The sequence below is a fragment of the Tachypleus tridentatus genome, chromosome 4 (genome assembly GCF_004210375.1).
Source record: "Tachypleus tridentatus isolate NWPU-2018 chromosome 4, ASM421037v1, whole genome shotgun sequence".
Lineage (NCBI taxonomy): Eukaryota > Metazoa > Arthropoda > Merostomata > Xiphosura > Limulidae > Tachypleus > Tachypleus tridentatus.
The window spans coordinates 75358806-75380989 of NC_134828.1; the positions used below are offsets into that span (position 1 = coordinate 75358806).

A 22184-nucleotide genomic window follows, 5' to 3' on the forward strand; every position below is an offset into this window, starting at 1 on the left:
CAAGGTAGCTGAAAGCAAAACCTTATCAAGACGAGACGACATCAACTCACCATCAACAAAACGCTTCCACGTGAAACCAGGGGTAGTTGGCGATAAGAGTGAATGCGCATCAAGTAAATCAAACTTAGTGAGGAACTGAACAAAAGCCAAACGACTGGCATCACGGGAGAAACGAATAGGAAATCGATCTCGTGCCACATCCACCACACAATAAAAATCCCCTACAACCGGCAATCCCGTGCAATCATCTAAAGTACAGGTTAAGGTTTGGAAAAAATCCGTCGCTCGTAAATATCGCGAAGAGCATATACAGATGATAACTGGAAAGACAAAGTCTCGAAAGTTAATTTTAAAGTCAGCACACGACCCACCCCATCAGAATTAACGAAAGTAACATTATCCCTCAAAAACCGCTGCAACAAGATGGCAACCCCTTGTCGTCCAGTAGGATAATTATTAACAAAAACAAGACCTTGCCAAAATTTCAATACTACATCAAGAAAATCATTAGTGAAAAACGTGTCCTGTAAACAAACAACATCAAAATGAGTAACAAAGTAATCCAGATAATAAGCCAGTTTGCCAACATTACGGAACCCATTACAATTCAATACTCCCACCCTGAGTAAATGTACCATGCAAAATACGAAAAACAGAGACAAGAAGACAAATTAAACTGATTGAAAATAACAAAAGTAAAGAATTAAGTAAATATGCACAAAGTACAATAAAAAAATGAAAGACCATACATACACTAAACTGAATCAACAAACTGGCACAAAAAACTCATTTATGGCTGATACACAGCCTTCGCCTTTGCTCGAGATAACCGAAGTACTGGCATGTCCGACACTCGTTTTCGTCCACTGTCTTTCTTTGAGGAGTCTCCCGTATCCAACGCCACCACACTGGCATACTTCCAACGACGACGAAGAGGTACCTCCACATCGCCGGCTGTAAACTCACCACTAACCGTAAGCGGTGGGAAGTGACCATCGAACTTCCGTTCTCCAGCAGGGGGATGACTACTAGCCCGTTCCCTGGCCCCACCAGAAACCGTCGGTCGCCGAGAAGAAACATCCTCCACCACACTTTGAATAGCTGCAGCTTCCACTGAGTGGGGAACCTTCAAATCAACGCGTGGACGAACAGATAGTCTGTCAGCGTCATCTGGCACAGCACTAGAGTGAGCAGCCGTAACCTCTTCAGCGTCGTCACGAGAAGAAGGCCGAGGAACAACAAGCTTGTTACAACGTTGCCGGACGTGTCCTTGCGCATGACAATGACGGCAAATGAACTGGGTACAATCGCGATATAAATGATCCGCCCCCAAACATAAATTACACACTTTAGATTGGCGATCATGCTTCACCTCTAACAAAACAGCCTTGCCCAAAGGATCGAAAAACTTCACAACATAAGACAAAGAGATGCATTGCTCGCTAAATGATACATAAACATGGCGAATACCTAAACATGTTCCTTCCATACAATAGGGCTTTTGACCTCACAAGCAAAATCCTTAAGTTTATTCAGTATAATATCATCATCAATATATTCCGGTACATCCATAAATGACACAGTAATAGTTCGTTTAGTTACACCATTAGCAGAACAATGTACCCCATTGACAACAAGACCAGCATCGATACCCAGGTCCACATCAGCAGGGAGAACAAAAGTTACCTCATAACCTTCCGGTCTTGGAACAACAGCAGTAACCGATGCAGCACCAAACGTAGTAACAACAGCATGGATCACGTCCCCATGGCTTGAATTTGACGTTTCCACAAACACCGTGCGACGCATAACTTCTATAACCTTCTGGGTGGATGAAGACATGTTCAAACAAATGGCAAAAAAGCACAAAAACTAGCAAAAAAATAACAACACGCGCACTAGGCTTAGCTAAGAAACACACACTAAGTCAAACAGGAGCTCGAAAAACCACGTCTGCACTCGATAACGAGAACCGGCGCTTTCCAAAATATATCTTCCATAAAGGAAGAATAGCAGCGGTGGGATTCGGACCCACGCCCTTTTGGACTGGTGCCTAACACCAGCGCCTTAGATCGCGCGGCCACGTTACCGTGTATTTTTGGTTTCTACACTTTTGCAAAAAGAGTTCATTTACAAGCAAAAAACCTTTGTATATATATCTATGTATATCAATATCCATTTAAGTTCCATATTCACCATAGTATATTCTGCGATGAAACCCACTTGTAATAACGTATAAAAGAAACCGCTGGTTTTATGTGTCACATTAGAAAGGCGTATTGAAAGGGATTAATCCTTTTCTTAACTTATTGATACTGATGTCTCGAATCATTTCTTTATGATTATGATTCTTATCCTTTCCATCGCAACGCTGCTGACACGATCACAGCTTTTCATACCACTCTGTGACCGTGTTCGGCTATCCTACACATTCATTTAGGTTGTCTCCCACAACAAAATGTTTCAATCCGTATTTTACTCGTTATCCTTCTTTACACAAAACAATGTCATATCTTGAGATTGCGATATGAAAAAAAAATCAATTCATCACAACAGTGTTGCTGACAGTAAATATGTGTTTTTTTCTTATAGCGAAGCCACATCAGACTATATCCTAAACATACGTCTTTAAGAAAACAAACTGGCATTGGAAACTTCTTAGTTTATCCGTAGAATCAATCTTTCACGAAACCCAGCTTCAGAAAATGTGTTCCGTGTGAAGGAGAATCACGAGAAGGCAGTTACAGCCACATTCTGTACACCACAGGTTTATTTTCTGTGTCCAGGTTCTTAATGGAAGTGTAAAGATCAGTGAGTTAGGAAGGTACCAGAAACATTTTCCAGTGTTTAGCAGAATTACTGCAGTAAAACCTCGCTCTTATTTTTTACTCTCAAGGTTTTCTATAGAATCTCAACTAAAGATTTCCGGAGAGAAGGGTATTTACTGCATCATTTAATCTTCTTACATCAGTATAGCAGTCGACAGCGTTTGTTTTGTTTTTTCTTGACGGTAGAGATGAATATATATTTAGATTTTATCGTGCTAGTTATCCGAAAGCAGAATTATGACAACACGTCTTCATTTGCATTTCAGCGGGAGATATAAACCTTTTAAATATTATTCCATAAAACTGAAACAATACGTTAACACTTCATCTGGACAAAACAAATATATGAAGGCAGTCAACACATGCAGTGAAGGACCTAAAGAAGTGTCCCTAAAGAAGTTGAGGATGATAAATGCTTATTTGGGTCTGGAATTATTTTGAAAAAAAAATCATACATTCCAAACTCTCCTATATTACTTCTGTTCCATGATTGAAATTAAATATTTTTCAAACCTACATGATGCAAATACCGCAGATTTGCACCCCAACTTCTGTTTGTATTTTAGATGGAAATTATTGAGAGTGTGAGCACGTGATTTGATTTCCCACGAAAGTCGGTAATTTGTTTATCTCATATTTGAATTCGCAGTTTCATAAACTATTTAACGAGAAATCATATCGCGAATTACAATGTTCGTACAGCATATTTTAATTTTTAACGATACACCGTTTGACGTGATAGCAAATTTGCTATCGTAACCCATTTCTTAATAAAATGAGTTTACTTAGTATATTAGTATAGTGCCTTCAAACAAAAGTACGCAAATATATTTTCACTTTGTCTATTCAATACATTTTAACAATTATAATTAAATAACATCGAAACGCTTCAGTCGTTAGCATGAAGCAGTTATTGTCCGTAGTTTCTCTTTAAAAATCTTGAAACATTTTTATTATTGTTAGAATATGAAAAAATATCTATTTGACGAAAGAAGTAATTAATGAAAGAGATGTTTTAGTTCCAGTTATCTATTCTGACATGTACTGTCATTAATAATCGAGAAGTAATGTATCGTAGCGATAAAAGGCTGTACAACTGTTCGCGTTGATAGTTCAAGACAGATAAACTGTGTCTTTGTCATCAACTATTTTCATAAAACAAACCCTGCTACTCACATAGAAAATAACTTGCTTGGCTAAATAAAAACTTACTTCTATATAAAACTAAATCAATGTCTTCAATTTGTACATCATTAGGAGATGATATATAAGAATGAACATAACTTGAAATAACAATCAGTTATTCCAACGAGTCGTTGAGACTACAAAATGGTAAATTGATTAATCAAGCATTACACAAGGGTTGAGTATATTATATTCAAACGGCTTTGGAGCCTCCCCACATTATAGTTTATATTGAGACACCCATTCTTGGATTTCTTTATGTTGCACTGTATCGTAATTTCCACTGTAAATGACTCTGGGGTGAAGCTGTCTTAACAAAAATATACCACTACTTCCTGCAGGTATGTCCAGGTGGTTAGGGTGCTCGAGTCGTAATATTGGGGTCACTGGTTCGAATCCTGGTCGCACCGAACATGCTCGCCCTTTCAACCATGGTGCCATTTTAATGTTACTGTTAATCTCACTATTCATCCAAAAGTTGGCGGTAAATGGTGATGATGTCTAGCTGCATTTCCTCTAGTCTTACACTGCTAAATTAGGGACGTTTATTGCAAATAACCCTCGTGTAGCTTTACGCGATATTCAAAACAAATAAACAAAAGATCGTAACGAACTCCACGTTCTGTTTTCGAATAAAGTACATGTAACATGAATACTCGTTTTCTTCTCCAGTTTCTTGAGGTACGACTGAAAACCTTATATCGGTGAACCCCTACCCAAATAAAGACGTGAATTTCTCTTATGCTTTGCATTGTCGTTTGAAACCATGAATAACTTTTTGTGACGATTCTCATCTGTTAGAAAACGTCGTACTTTGCTTAATGTGTGCTATTCTGTGTGTGAAAATAAGCACAAAGTTACTCAATGGGCTGTGTGTGCTATGTTCACCAAGGTATCGAAGACCGGTTTCTGGCGTAGTAAGTCCGTAAACATACCGTTGTTCCATTGAGGGGTTAAAGGGTTTGTTAAACGGCACCCAAGTCCTAGATTTTATATATGTTTACAACCCTCCCTTACTAAAAACAAATATGCTCCCAGTGTCACAGAGGGGTGTCTATGGATTTAAACCTATATAAACCGTGTTTTGAACCGTGGTGGGCAGAGCACAGATGTCCCTTTGTGTAGCTTTGTGCTTAATTCCACTCAAACAAAATAAAAATCCTAATAATAGGTTGTCTGAGTGTCAATCAAGAACTAATCGATTACCTTCTTATTAAATTGTAAAAATGAAGGTTATAGCATGAAATGAGTTATACATTTTACACAGAAGCCTTTGAAGCAATTCTTTGGGTTAATATCAAATATTTAGAATATTATATAAAACTCAATGACGAATGAAACAAATTTTGTTGACGAAGGTTAAGTTTGAAGTTAAGGCCAAAGCTACACAACGGGTACCGAAATCTGCCCACCACGGGTATCGAAATCTGGTTTTTAGCGTTTTAAGTCCGCAGACATCCAGCCGTGCCTCTAGTATATAAAATTGTTTATTTCCAAAGAAAAACAACAATTTTTTTAATTAGCTGTATATTTTAATAATGGTAAAACATGAATTTATTTGACTGTTTTGAGCATGATGAATCGAACCTTGACTTAAGCATTGTAAGTCCGAAACTTTACTGTTCCACATGGGGACATGTGAAACAGAATGCATATTAGTTGAACGAGCATGAGAACATGTTGTAACGCATTTTTAAACCAATGAAGATTTCTAGGGCACTTTAGAAGCGATTCAGTTTTTTGTGACGTAACAAAGTAACCACCTAACGACGACTCCTGAAAGTTAACCTTTTCTGTTTTCCAGTGAAATATCTATACTCACATGCATTACTAAGTTTACAATTATTTTGCTTTTAAAGTACACTATGTTCATATAATATATATATTTCTTTTGATCCACGGAGGGTTAGCATAGATAACCCATTCTACAGCTTAAACTACAAACAAACAATATTTGATCCACATATTTTTACAAGTTTACAAATATTTGAAAATCAAAGTTAACCAATATGTCTATATAATATATCTTTCTTTTGATCCACGGATTTTTGCACTGTAATGATGTCTCCTGTGTGTTTACGTGTAAAACAAATCCATTAATTCATAACAAATTTCAATTTGTCTCCCTTCCTCGAATATCGCCGTTTTGTATATTTTATTATAAAGAATAGTTAATTCTCAAATAAAAAATGACAGTTAAATATTTGTAACAACGGTATGCCAGTTATAAACAATGTTCAGTGGTTAGGAAATAAGTTTAAAATCTATGGTTGGAAAGAATGGAAAATTATTAAGGTTTTATAAATATTTTGTAATAAATAATTTAAATTACTGAAATAGACGTATTTTATAAATGAAATGGTTACATTTATTTTTACGTTACGATCAAAAGAAGATGTTTGAGTTTGAAGGTTATCTGCAATCTATGAACATAAGTTTTAAATTTTATTTTGTCATTAAAGTGGTCACTTGTTCAGTGTATCAGTTATGGAGGGCCGTCTTCAAGTAGATGGTCTTGACTCAGCTTGCTCTGCTTACACTTAAATAAGGTTGCCAATAAGTAAGATGGAGGTTTAATTGTCACCGAAATATTTGTTTATAGTTCTCGCTACGTCGTAATATTTATCTAAAGGATGGAGCTTGGGTGTGTAATTAGAATAAAAATTAACGTTGTTTCTGAACAATAACGTTCCTTGTTTCAGGATAGATCCTTAGAGCGAATGGCATGTGCTCTGTGCGATTTCAATTATCAATTCTTTTCAGTTTTGCAGGGGCAAGTGAGCTGATTACAAAGTATGTACAGAACTAATTCTGTCTATCATGATTTTACTTTTAAAATCTTAATTCATTGAGGGATAGCTGTTATGCTCAAGACTTGTTGCATGCGATAAATAGTAGTGAGTATTCAGACGTTAAGGGTTAAAGCACCCAACACTTTACCCCAAATTTGTCTTCCATAAGATATGTCTCGTTATTCATTTGCATTTGTTGGATTATTTGTTAGATGGAATATCCTCAGCGCTTTTCAGTGATATGATCACAGAAATATTACTAAAAAAATATATACCATTTCTTCTGTATTGACAAACTATATAATGTAGTTTTACTTACATTTTCATTTACGAAACATCTAAACTTGAAATTTATGTGAATTGAAAATAAACCATTATTCATAATTCAACATTTTGGTTTTAGTTTTTGTACAAATCTTCCTCTTCGTTATAACACGGCCAAGTGGCACTCGACTCTACTCGGCACTTCATTAAATTCCTGTCCAAATAGTTTTACAACAGTTTAAAACTTCTTTTCTTCCTTTAAAGATCTTTATTAGAATATCCTGATGTTACCATTCTCTTACTTGAATCTCAAGAGAAAACTAGCGTGAAAAAAGTTTACGTAAAACGAATCTTCTAGAAACCATATCAAGAATAGAAACTGTAAAATAACGTCTTCTGTTATTAGATCAATTCATACCTTTCACAGTCATGGGTAATCCAATAAAATAATTTTTACTTACAGTTAAACATATCCTTTTGTCTTACTTTCACTTCTTGCTCTGGGTTAATTGGAACTTTTCCTTCGAGACTTCATATCAAGTTTTCTTAAACCTCGTTTATTGTGACTTCAACAAATATTTCACTGAAAGAGAGACGAGCATTATAAACTCATAGCTTTGTGTAAACAGGATTAGGAATTTCAATAAACAGGCGGTTTTTCTTCTCTTCAACGGAAACTGTCTATGTATATTATGAAATACTAATTGTAATTCCTATATTTAGTAATTACTAAGTACAAATGACATAAGCGAGTCACCGTTTTAAAAATGTCTTAATTAATTTTAACTTTTGAAAAGCTATGTAGAAGCTTTTCAAAACATATTCAACTTTAGCCTTTAATTACATTTCTGTAATTAAAAGTACGTGTTGTTTTTTCTGTATAATCTTAACGTTATAATTTAATTATATTAACTGGTTATAGTTTAATTTCATTATAAGAAGTATTTTATAAATTATTGTATCACCATAAGACTGATAACATGTTTTTACAAATGTCTTTTACTGGTACGATGATAAGGTTTGTATTTTGTAAATAATATGTTGGTGTGGTATTTGTCAGTGTAGTTTTCACATAGTATAGACCTTAGTTTTGTGCCTGGTTTTTGAATAAATTAGGTATTAACTGGATTGTCATATTTTGTTAGTAGTTTTGCCAAATGTTGATTATTTTTCTGCTGATGTCGGGAATATATGATATGCAGCAGTGTATGGTTTCGTGATTTTTTTAATTTGTGGTATATATTTCTTTTGTTAGTTGATTTTGCTTTTTGTCTAGGTGTGTGTGTATAACGATTTTTCGGTTTGTGGATGAAACTTGTTGATGTTGATGAAACATTGTAATATTTTGTCTAACTCGTTAATTTTATCAGGTGAGCATAGTTTTACGGCTGTTTTTATTTGGTTTCTTAGTATGTTGAGTTTTTGTTTTGTTTCACGAAGAAGGTCAAAACGTCGTTCGCTCCTCTACATAAAAATTTTCTCAACCCAAACCAGCCGTTTTACATATATATTTTTCTCTACAAATGGGTTTTCTCGTCGTCACTGGATTGGTTATTGTTCCTGATATTGTTGTCACAATGTTATAATTAATATTGATACTGTATGTATGATCGCTATGATGCATACTGATAAGCATGCCACATGTTATTTATACCCTTGTAAAATATATATATAGCAGCTATATTTATACCCTTTATCTATATAGAGAGTCTGTAAACTCTGGACTGGAAAGACCAATGAACTATACTGAAAGGACATGGACTGGAATTTGTAATTGCATGCAGATGTAATGAATATTGTTTACTATTTATATTTATATATATACACGCAGGCGTCATACTTTGAAATTGTAAATCCACATATATATACAGATAGAGATAAAATATGAATTTTTCAAGTTGTATAGATGCATACGCATATTTCAGGGTTTAAATGGAGCTGAATTCTTTACAGTAGGTGCGTTGGCGATAAATTTCAACAATAAATGGACAACATAGAATGTACTTGTTTTAAAATAATCTATATACAGTACTGTGCAATAGTGTTAGGAAAAGAGAATATTTTGTCATTCCTTCCATTTGATGTGGCTAATTCTTCCATGGTATTGTGGAATATAAATTTCAAAACTATGGTAATGCTTCACTGATCTCTGTTGACAACTGAATGAGTCAGGGTGAGAATACTTATCATTCGTTAGAATTCCCATATATTTGTACCAAGGACATGTCATATAGGTTTTGCTTGAATAAACATATTGATCAAAGTTAGGGTCCGGATTAATTGTCATAGTACCTCATGCTGTATTTTAACTATATAGAAAAAAGCTTTTACAGAACTAGTATATGGTACTGATATATGCTATAATAAGTCAATTTAATAGCACTCTATAAATAAAACTTGATAAAAATAGGGTAGAGAATTATTAATAAAGCAGTATAAAATTGATACACAAAGGCTATCTGCGCTAGCCGTCTCTAATTTAACAGTGTAAGTCTAGAAGGAAATAAGCAAGTCATCACCACCCACCGCCAACTCTTGGACCACTCTTTTACAAACGAACAAAGGGATTAGCCGTTACATTATAATGACCCCATCGCTGAAAGTTCGAGCATATTTGGTGTGAAGAAAATTCGAACCCGAGACCCTCAGATTACGAGATGAGTCCCTTAACCGCTGAACCTTTTTAAACAGTAATCTCTGGAGATCTAATCATGTTGGTGAATGTCTAACATAATTTTTTTATGCGAATTTACATGAATATTCTTTATGAATTAGCTTCATGTAAAAGGGCAAATATGTCTTCTTCTTGTAGACTACACATCTTGTCATAAGGTCACAGAACTTACAAATATACCACTCTATTGAAAACATCTAGTATTATATTCACAGTACTAAATGTTCCAATGATAGAGTGACGTAACATCACAGCATTTAGACCGTTTTCTGACTGATCAACAGAATACAATTCTCACAGTTACAGTAACTGTTGTGTGTACTTATATGCGAGAGAAATATATCAATTCTTGTCTTCATTATGTTCAAATATTGCACGACAATAGAACAGGTTGATTCTCGAGTTGAGGTTATTGACTGGCATATGACTAGTGAACACATGTCATTAAGTCATGTATTGTAACTGTAAGACTTGTAAGAAAGTTAATATAATCTTGGCAGTCTTATTTTATAATTCATACATATCTCAGTTTTTCTTATTCCAAAATATCAAAGGATATCGAGCTGGCGTCGCAATTTGCCCTTAAGATAAGTTTAAAAACACAACCAAAATCATTTCTTCATTATTATGTCACTGAACTTAAAAGTCAATTAAAATAAATTTATTTATTCTTCCACTTTACATAATGATACAAAAGTAGAAATGTATATTCATAAATTTTCAAAATTTTAGAGTATATTAGAAATTTATTTTCTGTTTTCGATTTAGAACTCACATGTTTGTTTTTTAAAACTACTGTTGTTTACAAATTTAATTTGCCAAGATCTATACATAATCTAACTTCTTCAGAATGTAATTATTTAGACACAAAAAGAAATATCAGTACCATCCATTTTACAATTTGGGTTGTATTCTTCGAAGTTATACTTATTTATAACTTATTATGGATATAAAGTTTATTTTCTAATGATAAAAGTATACGTTATGTATTTATAAAATGTGGGAAAATCGTCTTTATTTGCAGGCTATATCATTCATTGTAAGGCTTAACAAAGTTGAAATATTTTGTCAAGAATTTTTTACAGATTTTGCTCTTCAAAGCTTTAAAAGCAGAATGTATGCACATTATGCATGATAAATCTTGGATAAATTCACTTTTTCTAACTTAAGTCGTCACCCGCTGGTACAGCGGTAAGTCTACGGATTTATAATACTAAAATCAGGGGTTAGAGTCCACTCGCTATACTCAGCAGATAGCCTGATGTGAATTTGTTATAAAGAAACAGTCTAACTTAAGTTTTGGTAATAAGTGTTTTCAGTATGTGTGATGCTTGTCAAGTTTAGATTTTACTTACATATATTGATGATAGCATATTAAGCGAAGGTGAAACACGTCAATCTTAAACGATACAGGAGAAATAATATAAGGGTTAAAAGGTCTAGTGTCCAGCAAGACGGCTGTATAATTTCTAAACGAAGAAACTGTCCACGATCATAACAGCTCAAACGACTTTTGGAAATGTTCCAAATAGAACAAAAATATAATTAGGTGTTATTACACAAGGTATTGGTCATTATTTTATAAACTAAGATGTTTTATAAATAGTATATTTTATATACCTTGAAGGTTTTAAGTAATTTTTTTCCAAAATATGTAATACTTGTTAACTCTGCAATTTTACTTGCATATATCAATGATAGTATATTGGGCTATGATGAAACAGTTTTATATAATATATGCAAGTGGAGACTTGTATTAGTTATTCAAACATAACTGTTAGGACTTGATATTCATGAGGTGTAATTTATCATAAAACTAAGCTAGGTGTGTAAAGGTGAGTATTTTATAAAACGAAAATGTTTTCCTAAACAGTATATTAATGTGTCTTGAAGTTTTGTTAACAAATGTTTCAGTATGTGTGATATATATATGCAAAAACGGCTCGTTTGGGTTGAGAAAATATTTTACGTAGAAGAGCGAACAAAGTTTCGACCTTCTTCGGTCATCGTCAGGTTCACAAGGAAAGAAAGAGGTAACTGTCCGGAAGCTGACCACATGTTTGGAAGGGGATGTGTAACTGAGTGTCGGAATGTTGAGGGCGGTGTTAGATGTTTGAATATATAATTTTATATTATTTATTGTTATATTTAATACAGGTATAAAGTCCTTCCTTTAAATATAATAAAAAAAATATAAATATATATATTTAAACATCTAACACCGCTCTATACATATTAGGACTAACATGTTTCGCAACAAACACAGCAACATGCTCTGGACGACTAGCTTATCTAAGACCAAACTCTAATGTATTATTAGAGTCAATGATACTCGTCACTCATTCTTCCTACCTGACGTGACACCTTAAAAGTTGATAGCATTATTTTTTTCACTTTAATAAGCCTTAACTTTCCATATTGCTCGTATTTTCCTTCACATACCTCATGTATTTTAGTTGAGCCTCTAATAAACTTTTGACCAAAATAATAGTATATATAGACGAAATGGACCTTGTGTTTGTATCGGTTAGGGGGCTCGAACAGTGAAAATACGATTAATCACGTTTTAAAGTTGGACAAATCTTGGTATCTTATCTTTTCTTGAGAACTAGTAACTGAACAATAGTTCTTTTTAAACACAATAATTCAAAATATCAATACACGTCCAAAGTCTACTTATAATTCAGAGTACTGACAACATTCAGTAAACGACTGTTATAAAATTCAAATAAATATTTCTCACTTATAATACATTTTACAAGTTGCTCAGCTTTACCTGATTAGATACATCCCGGTTATTACAGCAAAGATTATTTGAATCTTGCTATGCTTTCATGTAGTTCTATTTTCATCCAGAAGAGAGTAATGCAAGAGACAGATTTAGAGTAAAAAAGTCGATTCAAAATTTTCGCAAAGTAATTATGAAACCTCATAAATACTTCACAAATCATATACCATGTTTACTAAATATTCACATTTCATCTTCAGCTAGTGTTCGATTTATTGTAAATGCCATCGAGGACTTGTGCTGCGTCGATCAACTTTACTTATGTAAACTGTTTTGGGAACCTGGGCTCAGCTTGCCTTGAGTCTCATGAAGGATGCACAGCCTGTGTAAGCACACCACTTTAGTTGTAGATTAGTCATTCTAGCTGTTGGCACAGTCAATATCAGGCTAGTGTAGATTGGTCACTCTAGCGGTCAAAATTTTCAAAATCAAGCTAATGCAGATTGATCATTCTAGCTGTCAACATAATCATCACCAGGCTAGTGCAGATTTTCAGAATATATATCAACATACTCAACACCAGACTAGTGTAAATGGGTTATTCTAATTATCAACATAATCAACACCAAGCTAGTGTAGATTGCTACTTAAATTGTTAGCATAGTCAACCCCAAGTTAATGTAGATTGGTCACTCAAGCTTACTACATAATCACCACCAGGCTTGTGTAGAAATTGGCCTCTGTAATTGTCGTCATATTCAAAACTAGATTAATACAAACTGGTTATTGTAGTTGTTGACATAGTGAACAACGAGCTAGACTAAATTGTTGACTGTAGCTGTCAACACAAGGCTTGTTTAAACTGGTTAATGTAGCTGTCAACAAAATTAACACCAGACTAGTGTATAAATTGGACACTCTAATTGTCGACATAAAAAAACACCAGACTAATGCAAATTAGTTACTTTATCTGCCAAAATAATGAAAACAAGGCGAGTGAAGATTGATTTGGTTTCTTTTCAATTTCGCGCAAAGCTACTCGAGGTTTATCCATCCAGAGTTTAGAAATGTAACACTAGAGGGAAGGCAGCTATTCATCCCCACTCGCCACCAACTCTTGGGCTCCTATTTTGCCAACGAATAGTGGGGTGAACCGTTACATTATAACATTATTAAAATGTTTAGTGTGACGTGAATTCGAACCCCTGACCATCAAATTACGAGTCGAACGCTTTAACCACCTGGCCATGTCGGGCCGCGTGTAGATTGGTTAACGTAGTTGTCGACATAGTGAACACTAGGCTAGTGTAAACTTGTTACTGTAGCTGTCAACATAATTAAAACCAGGCTATTCTTGATGACGAAAAAACCCACGAGTTTGTATCTCAGAACGGCTGGTGTGGGTAAAAACAGTTTTATTGATAAGGAGAGAACAACGTTTCGACCTTCCTAGGTCATCTTTAGGTTAAGAAAGAGAGAGTTTGAATGTGACCGATGACGGACACATGTCTGAGGAACAATATTATAAAGGACTACGGGATTCTAGGGACTCTTGCAGATGGATGTTAGGTTATTAATTAGTATAGATATAACGGTGTTTCTTTATATTGGTTTAATTTTGGTTTTAGTTACTCTAAAAGTAGGGCTTCTTTGATTTTGCGTTTGTTTATATTTGTTTTTCTACTTAATATCTGGGTGTTTTTCATGGTTATGTTGTGTTTATTTGATTTGCAGTGTTCAAAAACGTGTAAAGGAATGTTTTTCTGTTCTTTGAATCTGGTTTCCATTTTTCTACTTGTTTCACAAATGTAGAATTCGAAGCAGTAGTTGCTTTGTATTTTATAAATTATGTTGGTGCTTTATTTGTCGGGCCTGGCATAACCTATCGCGTTAAGGGGTGCGCTTCGTAGTCTGAGGGTCGCGGGTTCGCGCCTGAGTCGTGCCAAACATGCTCGCCCTTCCAGCTGTGGGGGCGTTATAATGTTACGGTCAATCCCACTATTCGTTGGTAAAAGAGTAGCCTAAGAGTTGGCGGTGGGTGGTGATGACTAGCTGCCTTCCCTCTAGTCTTACACTGCTAAATTAGGGACGGCTAGCACATATAGCCCTCGAGTAGCTTTGTGCGAAATTCCGAAAACAACAACAACAGCTTTATTTGTCAGTGTAGTTTTTATATAGTACGGACTTTAGTTTTGTACCTGGTTTTTGAATAAATTTGGTGCTTACTGAAATGTTGTGTTTTGTCATACGATTTTTCCAAATGTGGAATTTGTAGAATCACGTTCACAAACTAAAACGAAAAGTACATTATTTTAATTAAAGTGTTTATAGGTTAGCTTTAAACTTTTTAATAATCATATATTCATTAATCCGTGAATTTCAAATATTTCTGCTCTTCTATTCATGTAAGAAAACGTATTGGAAACTGAAGAATTAGTTTATACAAAGGAAAGTTAATTGTATCGTTGAAGTCTTATAGCGTCACAAATGTTCGCTGGTTATATTATGTTTCGATCAAACAGTTGACTTATAATTCCGAATTATCTCAATTTATACCCGTTTTTTGGGTTAAGCATTTTGTTTATTAATTGCGTATTATGAATCCAAAAAAGTAAAATATTTTTATTCTTAATTTATAGTGAGTCAATTGTTTGCACAGTCACTCAAAGTGCGAGGCAAGACAAAAGGGATAATACTGTGTTGAGATTTTAAACAGCATAGGGATCGGCATATGGAACTACACGAGTATCAGTATAGCGCCTACTCCCAGTGAAAAACAAAATTACGCAAATATATTTTCACTTTATCCACTCAATATATATATTTTAACAATTATAATTAAATAATATCCAAACACATCAGTAGTTAGCATAAAGCAGTTATTGTTCTTGGTATCTCTTAGCGAAATATTGAAAAAAATATATCATTGTTAGGAAAGTGAAACAATATCGGTTTCACGAAATAATTAGTTAATGAAAGAGATGTTTTAGTTCAATTTATCTATTGTGACAAGTACTGTCATTAATAATCGAAAAGCAATGTATCGCAGCGATAAAAGGCTGTAGAACATGTAGCCTTGATAGTTCAAGACAGATAAACTGTGTCATCAACTATTTTCATGAGTTAAACTCTGCTACTGACGAAGAAAATAACTTGCTTGGCTAAATAAAAACTTACTACTATGTAAAACCAAATCAATGTCTACCAATAAACAGAGGAGAATTACAATATGTACATCGTTAGGAGATGATATGTAAGAATGAACATAACTTGAAATAACAATCAGTTATTCCAACGATCTTGAGGCTATAAATTGGTAAGGTGCTGGAGTAGTAATCTTGGGGTTGAGGGTTCGAATCGTGGTCGCACCAAATATGTTCGCCATTTTAACCATTGAGGGCGTTATAATGTTACTATAAATCCCCTTATTCGTCCAAGAGTTGGCGTTGGGTAGTGCTAACTACCTGCCTTCCTTTTAGTCTTACACTGCAAAATCAGGGACTGTGAGCACAGGTAGAGTTCGTATAACTTTGCGTGAAATTCAAAAGCAAACAAACAAAACTTCAAGCAGGTTTTCAATAATTCCTCTTTCAACAATACGATTGTACAGATGGTTCGTATCCCCGTTACAATAAACATGCTCGCCCTTTTAACCGTGGAGGCATTATAATGTGACGGTCAGTGCCAAAATTCGTTGGTAAAAAAATAGCCAGAGAGTTCGCGGTGGGTGGGGATGACTAGCTGCCTTCCATCTAGTCTTACACTACTAAATTAGCTTCAAGATATAGCTTCAAAATGATCGGCGTTAACCGTATTTCAAACTTCAAAAAATAAATACTATCAGGAGTATTTACGTTTCTAAGATAAGGTGTGAATAGTAATGTTTGTTTATTTAAGATACGTCACATCTGGCATTATATAAAGATAAACGTTCCTATTTTTTGAAATTATTAATGGCGAGGTTCAATTTTAGAAGAAATTTTAAATTTTTCCTATTTCTCTGATAGTTTAGACCGCAAGTTGAACCTTCAAATCGTCAAAGAAGGGTCTATTTTCCTATGATAAAAATTTTAAAAGAAAGAAGAAAGTGCTATAAAACTTTTTATGCTCACTTTCTTGAGAGATTCGATTTTTTTTTCCAATGTAACATACGAGTAGGGGTTATTTTATATCATGACACCGAATTTTAGGCGTTCCTACTTTAGAAATGCTAATTTGAGAAAGTAAATTCAACAAGCGTCATCTGACTTACTGCTTTTAATAAAACAACGAAATCAACTGTTATTAGTATAAAATACTCACAGATGATAATTTAATTTCAGCCTTTACCCTTACGAAAATCGCATGACCTGAATATTACAACTGGTCTACTGATAAGGCCTGCGGACATTATTACTGAAAGACGATTCTGTCGAAACTAAACTTGTACTTGAATAAACCTGAAAAATTAAACATTCATTTGGAACCGTTACGTGTAACGTCAGTTTGTTGAAACGGAACGGACTTTCTTGTGCAATATTCCTTAACATCACGATATTCCCGGAATTCTCCATATCTTTAAATACTGCGATGGTCCTGGCAGCTCCTCAATTTTCAATGAAACATTATTTTTAATACTCAGAGTATAAATAATGACACGTTAATTGACAATAATCGAACAAAACGTATGGTGTTCTAAATAAGGAATACTTTATCAAACTGTGCTGGCACATAGTCTTCTTGTGAATTCTATGTGTCGCAAATTCTGCGTTTATCTGAAATTCACCTAAATTATAAAACATGTGGCAGTTGTTTCATGTTTAATTGGTAACAAACGCTTTTGCCTTGTTCTCCTTGTCCCACCAAAAATATACTCCTTCGAAATATTTTACCCACATTTCTTGTTCATCTGATATGTGGCATAATAAAGAAAGAATGGCAGCGGTGGGATTCGAACCCACGTCCTTTCGGACTGGTGTCTTAAACCAGCGCCTTAGTCCGGTCGGCCACGTTACCGTGTATATATATTTTCTACACATTTGAGAAATGAGTTCCTTTACAAGTTGAAAACCTTTTAATATATATATTTCAATATTCACTTAATTTCCACATTCAACATACTGTATTCTGTTTAGAAACACACTTGTAATAAAGTATAAAAGAAAACACTGCTTTTAGTTGTTAAATTAGAAACACGTATTGAAAGGGATTAGTCCTTTTCTTAACTTATTGATACTGATGTCTCGCATCATTTCTTTATGATTGTGGTTCATATCCTTTCCGTCGCAACGCTGCTGACACGATCACAGCTTTTCATAACACTCTGTGACCGTGTTCGGCTATCCTACACATTCATTTAGGTTGTCTCCCACAACAAAATGTTTCAATCCGTATTTTACTCGTTATCCATCTTTACACAAAGCAGTGTCATATCTTGGAGATTGCGATATGAAAAAAAATATCAATTCATCATAACAATGGTGCTGACAGTAAACATGTGCGTTTTTCTTATAGCAAAGCCACATCAGACTATATGCTGACCGTACGTCTTTGTTGAAACAAATTGGCATGCAATCTTTTAAATTTATCCCTAGAATCGAACTTTCACGAAACCTAGCTTCGCAAAATGTATTCCATGTGCAGAAGAATCACGAGAAGGCAGTTACAGCCACATTCTGTACACCACAATTTCATTTTCTATGCACATATTCTAAATGGAAGTGTAAAGATCAGTGAGTTAGGAAGGTACTAGAAACATTATTCAGTGTTTAGCAGAATTACTGCAGAAAAACCTCGCTCTTATACTTACTCTAAAAATTTTCTGGAGAATCTCAACTAATGATTTGCACTGGGAAGAGTATTTACAATAACATTTAATCTACATACATCAGTATAAGAGACGATAAGGTTTTCCTTTTTTTATTGACGGTAGACAGAAATATATCATTAGATTTTATCGTGCTAGATATCCGAAAGCAGAATAATGAGAACACGTCTTCATTTGGATTTCAGCGGGAGATATAAAACTTTTAAATATTATTCTAAAGAAACCAGAAACAATACGTTAACATTTCATATTGATAAAAGAAATCTAAGAATGCAGTCAACACGTGCAGTAAAAGAATGGAAGTGTCTCTAAGGAAGTTGAGGATGATAAATGCTTATTTGGGTCTGGAATTAATTTGAAAATTTTTTCATATATTTGAAAATCTACTATATTACTTCAGTTCCATGATTGCAATTAAATATTTTTTCAAATGCAAATGATGGATATACCGCAGATTTGCACCCCAACTTCTGTTTGTATTACAGATGAATATTGTAGAGATTGTAAGCAAGTGTTTTGGTTTCCCAGGAAAGTCGGTAATTTGTTTATCTCATATTTCAATTCGTAGTTCCATAAACTCTTTAACGAAAAATCCTCTGATAATATGTATCTAAAACAACAATGTCTAACGCGTAACTTGTCATAAATTCGTCACAGACATACATAGCGCTCGAGATCAACTGTCGCATATCGCGAATTACAATGTTCGTTCAGCATATTTTAATTTTTAACTATACACCGTTTGACGTGATAGGAAATTTGCTATAGTAACCCATTTCTTAATAAACTGACTTATGTTCACGCTAATTTCACAAATTCTTTTTTTGCTGATTCATTGTGATGTAGTTTCAAGGTCAATGGAGTTAACCGCATTTTATACTTCACAAACTAAATACTAACAGGAATATTTATGTTTTTTGTGTAAGAAGTGAATAGAAATGTTTGTTTATTTAACATACGTCACATCTGGCATTATGTAAAGATAAACGTTCCTATTTCTTGAAATTATTAATGGCGAGGTTCAATTTTAGAAGAAATTTTAAATTTTTCCTATTTCTCTGATTGTTCAAACCGTATGTCGAACCTGCAAATCGTCAATGAAGGGTCTATTTTCGTATGATAAAAAATTTTAAAGTAAAGTAGAAAATGCCATAAAGCTTTTTATGCTCACTTTCTTCAGAGGTTCAATTTTTTTTTCCAATGTAACATACGAGTAGGGGTTATTTTATATCATGACACCGAGTTTTAGGCGTTCCTACTTTAGAAATGCTAATTTGAGAAAGTAAATTCAACAAGCGTCATCTGACCTACTGCTTTTAATAAAACAACGAAATCAACTGTTATTAGTATAAAACACTCACAGATGATAATTTAATTTCAGCCTTTACCCTTACGAAGCCCGCATGACCTGAATAATATAACTGGTCTACTGATACGGCCTGTGGACATTATTACTAAAAGACGATTCTGTCGAAAATAAACTTGTACTTGAATAAACCTGAAAAATTAAACATTCATTTGGAACCGTTAAGTGTAACGTCAGTTTGTTAAACGGAACGGACTTTCTTGTGCAATATTTCTTAACATCTTGATATTCCCGGAATTCTCGATATCTTTAAATACTACGATGCTAGCGGCTTCTCAATTCACTTCTTCTTTTTTCCATTTTCAATGAAACATCATTTCTCAATACTCAGTTTATAAATAATGACACGTAAATTAATAATAATCGAACAAAACGTATGGTGTTGTAAATAACGAATATTTTCTGAAACTGTGTTGGCACACAGTCTTGTTGTGAATTCTATGCGTCGCAAATTCTGCGTTTATCTGAGATTCACCTAAATTATAAAACATGTGGCAGTTTTTTCATGTTAAATTGGTAACAAACGCTTTTGCCTTGTTCTCCTTGTCCCACCAAAAAGATTCTCCTTCGAAATATTTTACCCACATTTCTTGTTCATCTGATATGTGGCATAATAAAGAAAGAATGGCAGCGGTGGGATTCGAACCCACGCCCTTTCGGACTGGTGCCTTAAACCAGCGCCTTAGACCGCTCGGCCACACTACCTTGTATATATTTTTCTACACATTTGAAAAAAGAGTTTTTTTACAAGTTGAAAACCTTTTAATATACATATCTCAATATTCACTTAATTTCCACATTCAACATACTGTATTCTGTTAAGAAACACACTTGTAATAAAGTATAAAAGAAACCACTGCTTTTAGGTGTTAAATTAGAAACACGTATTGAAAGGGATTAATCCTTTTTTATCTTATTGACACTGATGTCTCGCATCATTTCTTTATGATTGTGGTTCATATCCTTTCCGTCGCAACGCTGCTGACACGATCACAGCTTTTCATACCACTCTGTGACCGTGTTCGGCTATCCTACACATTCATTTAGGTTGTCTCCCACAACAAAATGTTTCAATCCGTATTTTACTCGTTATCCTTATTTACACAAAACAGTGTCATATCTTGGAGATTGCGATATGAAAAAAAAAGATCAATTCATCACAACAGTGGTTCTGACAGTTAAAATGTGCGTTTTTCTTATAGCAAAGCCACATCAGATTCTATGCTGACCGTACGTCTTTGTTGGAACAAAAACTCAAACTCAAAACTCAAACTAACGTGGCAGGGGTTTAGTTTAGAGAGAGAGAAATCAGGAGAGTTCTCTCTCCAACTGGGGTGTTCAGAAACGTTGTGGTTTTTCTTCGTCCCCTTTCGTGAATTGTTATTGGGAATAAGTTTGTTTGTTTTTTAATTTTATTATTATTTTTAACTCTTTGGGTGGAGGATGTCTCTCTAAATGTTGTCTTGGGTGGAGGCAACGGCAGCACCGGAAAGAAAGGCCGAGACCTGTCTCGAAAGGAAGAAGTCAAGCAAATGTCAACATGAATAGAATTCAAATCAAATCAAACGGTGCGATTCAGGGTCTTGCAATAATGTTGCCTGGGATCTATAAATCCAATGCCTAAGTTTTTTGCTGTAGGGGGAAACGGGAGTGCCCCGAGAAAACCCACTTTCACAGGACAGGCGCCGAAAGTTTTGCCTGTCGTGTGCCCGGTATCTGAAAAAAAAAAAAAAAGGAATACATGTTAATGACAGGGGTTTATTTATTTACATTCTTTATTGAGTAATTTGTGATTCTTGAAATATGTTGTAAGGTGAAATGTATTTTGTTGGTGCACTGGATAATTTGTGTAGTGATGCCGTTAGTTTGTTTCTATTTTCTGCGTTTAGATAATATTTAAGTGATATTTCCGTTATTCTATCTCTTATTGTTGGTAAATTGCTAATTTGATGTATATAATTTGTTTGCGTGAATGATGGTAGGCTGAATGCAGATTTTTTGGAGTGTGTTGTTTGACATATTGTATGTTACTTGACATCCGTACTCTATTAGTGGACGGATGTAAGCCTTGTATATTTGTATAATGGTGTTTGGTGAGCATTTCGATTGTTTACCGGTTATAGTCATTAGATGTGAAATCCTTTTTTTGATTGATGAGTGTATATTGTTTATATGTTTTTTCCATGTTAGCTTTGTGTCGAAAGTGATGCCAAGGAATGTGATGTTTTTGCTCATGTTAATGGTTGTGTTTCCGAGTGATAGTTTTATTTTTTTCTAGATTTTATCTTTGCTTCTTTAATTTCCTATAGAAGGTGATTGCTTGTGTTTTCGTTGGATTTAACACGACTCTCCACTTGTTGCTCCATGTTGAGATGTTATTTAGTGATTCTTGTACGCGAGACATGGCCATCACTGGGATTCTGGAGGTGCTCCAGATAGCGATGTCGTCTGCGTGTTGTGAATTGTGTGTGTATGTTAGATTTGGAAAAGGTATGTCACTAACGAAAATTATGTAAAGAAGTGGAGAGAGGACTGATCCTT

The 22184-nt window shown here is 34.4% G+C and overlaps 1 non-coding gene across 1 annotated transcript; it reads right to left on the reverse strand.

Moving 5' to 3' along the window:
- Nucleotides 1–20268: 20268 nt before the first annotated feature.
- TRNAL-AAG (transfer RNA leucine (anticodon AAG)) lies at nt 20269–20348 on the reverse strand. The gene has a single exon. It is a non-coding gene; the product is annotated as a tRNA-Leu (tRNA).
- Between the last annotated feature and the right edge of the window lie 1836 nt (nt 20349–22184).